This window comes from Schistocerca cancellata, chromosome 1 (assembly GCF_023864275.1).
Source record: "Schistocerca cancellata isolate TAMUIC-IGC-003103 chromosome 1, iqSchCanc2.1, whole genome shotgun sequence".
NCBI classification, from domain to species: Eukaryota; Metazoa; Arthropoda; class Insecta; order Orthoptera; family Acrididae; genus Schistocerca; species Schistocerca cancellata.
Window position 1 is genome coordinate 766,785,499 of NC_064626.1, and position 6,144 is coordinate 766,791,642.

Consider the following 6,144-nt stretch of genomic DNA (forward strand, 5'->3'; position numbering starts at 1 on the left):
TGATTTCCATCATTGTTAATCTACAAAAAAGTTGACACCGGTGTGTCAGACCCACCATACTTGCTCCGGACACTGCGAGAGGGCTGTACAAGCAATGATCACACGCACGGCACAGCGGACACACCAGGAACCGCGGTGTTGGCCGTCGAATGGCGCTAGCTGCGCAGCATTTGTGCACCGCCGCCGTCAGTGTCAGCCAGTTTGCCGTGGCATACGGAGCTCCATCGCAGTCTTTAACACTGGTAGCATGCCGTGACAGCGTGGGCGTGAACCGTATGTGCAGTTGACGGACTTTGAGCGAGGGCGTATAGTGGGCATGCGGGAGGCCGGGTGGACGTACCGCCGAATTGCTCAACACGTGGGGCGTGAGGTCTCCACAGTACATCGATGTTGTCGCCAGTGGTCGGCGGAAGGTGCACGTGCCCGTCGACCTGGGACCGGACCGCAGCGACGCACGGATGCACGCCAAGACCGTAGGATCCTACGCAGTGCCGTAGGGGACCGCACCGCCACTTCCCAGCAAATTAGGGACACTGTTGCTCCTGGGGTATCGGCGAGGACCATTCGCAACCGTCTCCATGAAGCTGGGCTACGGTCCCGCACACCGTTAGGCCGTCTTCCGCTCACGCCCCAACATCGTGCAGCCCGCCTCCAGTGGTGTCGCGACAGGCGTGAATGGAGGGACGAATGGAGACGTGTCGTCTTCAGCGATGAGAGTCGCTTCTGCCTTGGTGCCAATGATGGTCGTATGCGTGTTTGGCGCCGTGCAGGTGAGCGCCACAATCAGGACTGCATACGACCGAGGCACACAGGGCCAACACCCGGCATCATGGTGTGGGGAGCGATCTCCTACACTGGCCGTACACCACTGGTGATCGTCGAGGGGACACTGAATAGTGCACGGTACATCCAAACCGTCATCGAACCCATCGTTCTACCATTCCTAGACCGGCAAGGGAACTTGCTGTTCCAACAGGACAATGCACGTCCGCATGTATCCCGTGCCACCCAACGTGCTCTAGAAGGTGTAAGTCAACTACCCTGGCCAGCAAGATCTCCGGATCTGTCCCCCATTGAGCATGTTTGGGACTGGATGAAGCGTCGTCTCACGCGGTCTGCACGTCCAGCACGAACGCTGGTCCAACTGAGGCGCCAGGTGGAAATGGCATGGCAAGCCGTTCCACAGGACTACATCCAGCATCTCTACGATCGTCTCCATGGGAGAATAGCAGCCTGCATTGCTGCGAAAGGTGGATATACACTGTACTAGTGCCGACATTGTGCATGCTCTGTTGCCTGTGTCTATGTGCCTGTGGTTCTGTCAGTGTGATCATGTGATGTATCTGACCCCAGGAGTGTGTCAATAAAGTTTCCTCTTCCTGGGACAATGAATTCACGGTGTTCTTATTTCAATTTCCAGGAGTGTATATACCGCTATGTTTCCGGAAGGCGATCTTATCGCTCGATCATCCAAATCAGAGTTGCGAATAAAACAATTTCCTCTTCTTAAGCCAAATGATGGATTCCACTCGACACTGATCAAATTGTCATGGCCGATGGGCCGAGTGGCGAAAGCTCAGAAAGATACAGGAGGCAGCTTTTCTGCTAAACGAGACTCCCGGAAAATGAGCGGTGTCTGTCGAGCAGATGAGACATTCTGAATGTATCTTGCAATGTGTGAAACAGCATTGGTGTCTTGAAATACATTAACAGATATTCTTTGAAGGAAATGGAAAGACTGAGTGGCGTAGGGCAGTGGTTAAGAAATTAGAGTCATATTTATCTTTCCTTCGTGTCATTGCACGGCTTATGATAGTTTCCGGGATGATTCCATAGAAAAGGCATACGGGCAATTTCCTTTCACATCCTTCCCTACTCCTAGCTCATCTTCGCTTACCAATGACCTCGACGTATATTTTGTTGTGGCCTTCAGTCTGAAGACTGTTTTCATGCAGCTCTCCATGATACTCAATGCTGTGCCCCTAATTATTTAGTTAATTAGTATTTTAACGATTCTTTTACCGAGATGATGTGGAACGAGTCAGTTTACAAGGTATGTACACACGAAGTAGAACTGATTTCAAGTTAGATTTAAAACTTGTTTTGTTACCTGTCAGCCATTTAAGGTACTGTGCAAGTGATCAGAAGTTGTTGTTGCTGTTATTGAGCTCCTTTCTGAGCCACTGAGCGCTTAATGTGTTTAAATTGTAATAGATTATTTACGACGAATTTCATTAGCAGTTATAAATATTGTGATGGCGCAGTTAAAATGTCCAGCTCCATGAAGAGGCACCTACATGACATTCGTATATGAATACCACGTATCACTCTTCTCTCGCTTTCGCGCAATCAATAGTTCCTTTTTAGGAGAGGAGTCACCAAAGAAAATAATTCAATAAGACATCATTGAGTGGAAATATGCAAAATATGTTAAGAGTTTAATTACAAAGAGCAAATGTCACTGAATTTCATTGTCTGAGAATCTTAGTAACATGCTTCATCCAGTTTTTTAATCAATAGATACACCACAGACGTATGGTGCATTCCAGCCTATTTGCTGACTCTTCCTTATGAGCGATATCAATTTTTGATATGACTATTCATTGACAGGACTGAATATAGCGTGTACAGTGTGCTTTTCTTTAAATTTAGGGGGAATTCTTTCCTGAGAACCACAATATAATTCCTTATAAAGTATCATTTACAGTCTATTCTCTTACTTTCTCTCTAATGTGATTTATTGTAAATTATATTCATATGGAAAAACTATTGTTTCTGCTTGTTGAATGATAAGTGGAAGGTCACTCATATACTTAATTAATAGAAGTGGAAGCAAACTTGAACCCTGTGGGACACCCTTTGTTATTTCTCCACACTCACAAAAGTTGTTTATCCTTCCAACGTTTCTTTTAATTATTCAGCACAGGTTTTAGCATTTTGTTTGTTAAGTATGATTAAAATCAGCTATGTGTAAAGCCATCACTTTCATAAAACTTGAGTTTTTTTAAAGGGAGTAACATGATCTAGACAAAGAAGCAGTAGCGTCATGTTTCAGTGAGAAACCTGAAACTTTTCCGCCAGAACAGGAGGATACAGACTATGACTGAAGTTTAAAAGACTCGTTGGCCATGCGTTGGATAGATGTGTGCCCAGTCGAACAGTTCATGACGTGAGAGATCGTGCATGGTAGACAGTCACTGTAAAAAAAACTTGTAAAGAAACAGAGACTGCTGCATAAGAGATATAAAACAAAGCATAAGGGTTATAAATAGAAGTATCCTGAATGAAACGCGTTTGGCGGTCAAGGGAGCAATGTGTGAACAGAATAGGGTACCCAGTGGTTGGAAGAAAACAGAGGCCACACCTGTTCATAATAAGGATAGCAGGAGTGATCCATAAAACTACCGTCCAATAATCCCTACATCCATTTTCTGTAGAATCATAGAACATATTCTGAGTTTAGATGTAATGAGATATCTTAAACAAAACCTCCATGCCAACCAGTGTGAATTTCGAAAAATATATCGTGTGAAACACAGGTCGCGCTTTTCTCACAGACATCCTGCAAGCAACGGATCAAGGCAGTCAGGTGGACGCAGTATTTCTGGATTTCCAAAATACACTTGACTTATTCGCTTATTATTAATTATCGTATAGGGTAACAGAAGAAATTTTTGAGTGGACTGAGTATGTTTTGGTAGGGAGGAAGCAGCGTGTTGTCTTCGATGGGGACGCATGGACAGATGTAGAAGTAACTTCGGAGGTACCCAGGAAAGCGTGTAGGATCCCTTGCTGTTCATGTTGTATATTAATGATCTTACAGACAATATTACTAGTAACCTAAGATGCAGATGATGAAGTTACCCACAACGAAGTACCTCTGAACGAAGCTACACAAATAATCAGTCTGATCTTGAAAAAATTTCAAAGTGACACAAACATCGGCAACTTGCTTTAAATGATCGGAAATGTAGAATAGTACACTTAACAGCTCCATAGTATCCTATCTAAAGACTCCTCCCCATCCGTTGTCTCGGAGCTGTACACGAACACTTAGCGCGAGACATATCAAGTGTCGTATCGCTGTGCTGACTTCCTCCGAAACGTTTGTTCGCGGACCTGGATAATTTCTGTTCTCTACTCCACATACGCTACCACGCGAATCAGAGTCTCCAGTCTCGCCTTGACCCTCAACACAGTGTTAAAACAGTCACTTCCTCTATACCACAACTCAGAGACCTGACTACTCTCAAAAAACTTTCAAGTGCGCCTACTGGATTGGACAATGAGTACCACAGTCAGTCTCTGTACTGTCAACAACCGGTTTTTATCAAATACTTTGTAAACCCTACAAGACCACAGTTAAATTTCCTTTGAAACAAAATGCAGTTTCTTTTCTTTTAATATCCCTTGCCGAGCCCGCTTCGAGCCAACGGCCTTGCCGCAGTGGTAACACCGGTTCCCGTCAGATCACCGAAGTTAAGCGCTGTTGGGCTAGGCAAGCACTTGGATGGGTGACCATCCGGTCTGCCAACCGCTGGTGGCGAGAGGGGTGCTCTCATCCTTTTGTGAGGCAACCTGAGTAGCTACTTGATTGAGAACTAGCGGCTTCGGCCTCGGAAAGTGACATACGGCCTGGAGAGCGGTGAGCTGATCACATTCCCCTCCATATCCGCATCCACTGACGCCTGTGGGCTGAGGATGACGCAGCAGCCGGTCGGTACCATTGGGTCTCCATGGCCTGTTCGGGAGGAGTGTCCGTTAGACAACGCCTCGAGCTAGCCATTGCTCCACGTTCTCTTAGGCGGCCTCTTCCTAAACTAAGCATCAACACCTGCCTCGAAAACGGACAATAGACTAAGTGGTCTGCCATGCGGGCACGCACTTCCCAACACTTACTGAACTTTACACACCTAGAGAACCACCTCACTGATTCCTGACTACAAACTCCCGGAATAAGCTTGCACACCACCCAAAGGGCCCAACCAGCCTCCTGTACCCACCAGTGCTACCAAATGACTTATTGATTTCGTGGGATGTGCACAGCTCCACGACATTCTTTTCATATGCTGACGTTTCGGCCAGTTAGCCCCCAGAGCAGAAAGTAGGAACTGCGATAGATCATTTCCTGATAAAGCTCATACCGCTACTGTGAAATGCTCTGAAGAAACACCAGCCATTTTGTGGGAAAAACACTCGCCATTGCAAACCACCTAATTGGGATAGACCACGCCCGTTAGCCGGTTTAGAAGAACCCAGCCCTTTTAGCTCCAGACCGGCCAACAGCAACAGCCCCACTGTCACTGGGGATCCAGTAGTGTAGCTCAACATAGTGACCAGCATTCGCCAACAATCGTGGCCCAAAAATGATATGTTCCAGTACGAATATAATACCAGTGAGCCACAGCTGGTGTCGATAAACTCATACAAATACCTAGGAGTAGCACTCAGTAGGGACATGAAATGGAATGAAGTGATCACATAGGGTAAAGCAGGTGTCAGGCTCCGGCTTGTTGGTAGACTAGTAGGAAAATGGAATCAGACTACAAATGAGATTGCTTACAAATCACTCATATAACCCAGCTAGGACGTTGCTCAACTGTCTGTGACCCATACCAAATGGGACTAACAGGAGATACTGAACATGTGCATAGAAGGGCAGTGCGAATAGTCACAGGTAGAGCACTTGCCCGCCGAAGGCAAAGGTCCCGAGTTCGAGTCTCGGTCCGGCACACAGTTTTAATCTGCCAGAAATTTCAGTCACAGGTTTGTTTGACCAATGAAAGAGTATCACAGGGATGTTGAAGGAACAGAACTAGCAGATTCTTGTAGACAGACAAAGCAAGCAGGAGAAAGTCTATTAACAAAGTTTCAAGAACCAGCTTCAAATGATACCTCTAACTACAAAACCCAAAATATCGCTCTCATAGGTATCATGATAACAAGATTTAGATTAATTATAGCATGCACAAAGGCATTAAACAGTCATTCTTTCCACACTCCATACATAAATGGAATAGGAGAAAGCCCTAATAACTTGTACAATGAGACGCCACCCTGCTGTGCAAATCCATGCACTTCGCAGTGGATCGTAGAGTATAGATGTGGATACATACAGTGGACCGTCGTTGATATAACCCTCAA

The 6,144-nt window shown here is 46.0% G+C and overlaps 1 pseudogene; it reads left to right on the forward strand.

Annotated features, from left to right (window-relative positions):
• Positions 1–4,428: 4,428 nt before the first annotated feature.
• On the forward strand, positions 4,429–4,546 carry LOC126099029 (5S ribosomal RNA; annotated as a pseudogene).
• The last annotated feature ends 1,598 nt before the right edge of the window (positions 4,547–6,144 follow it).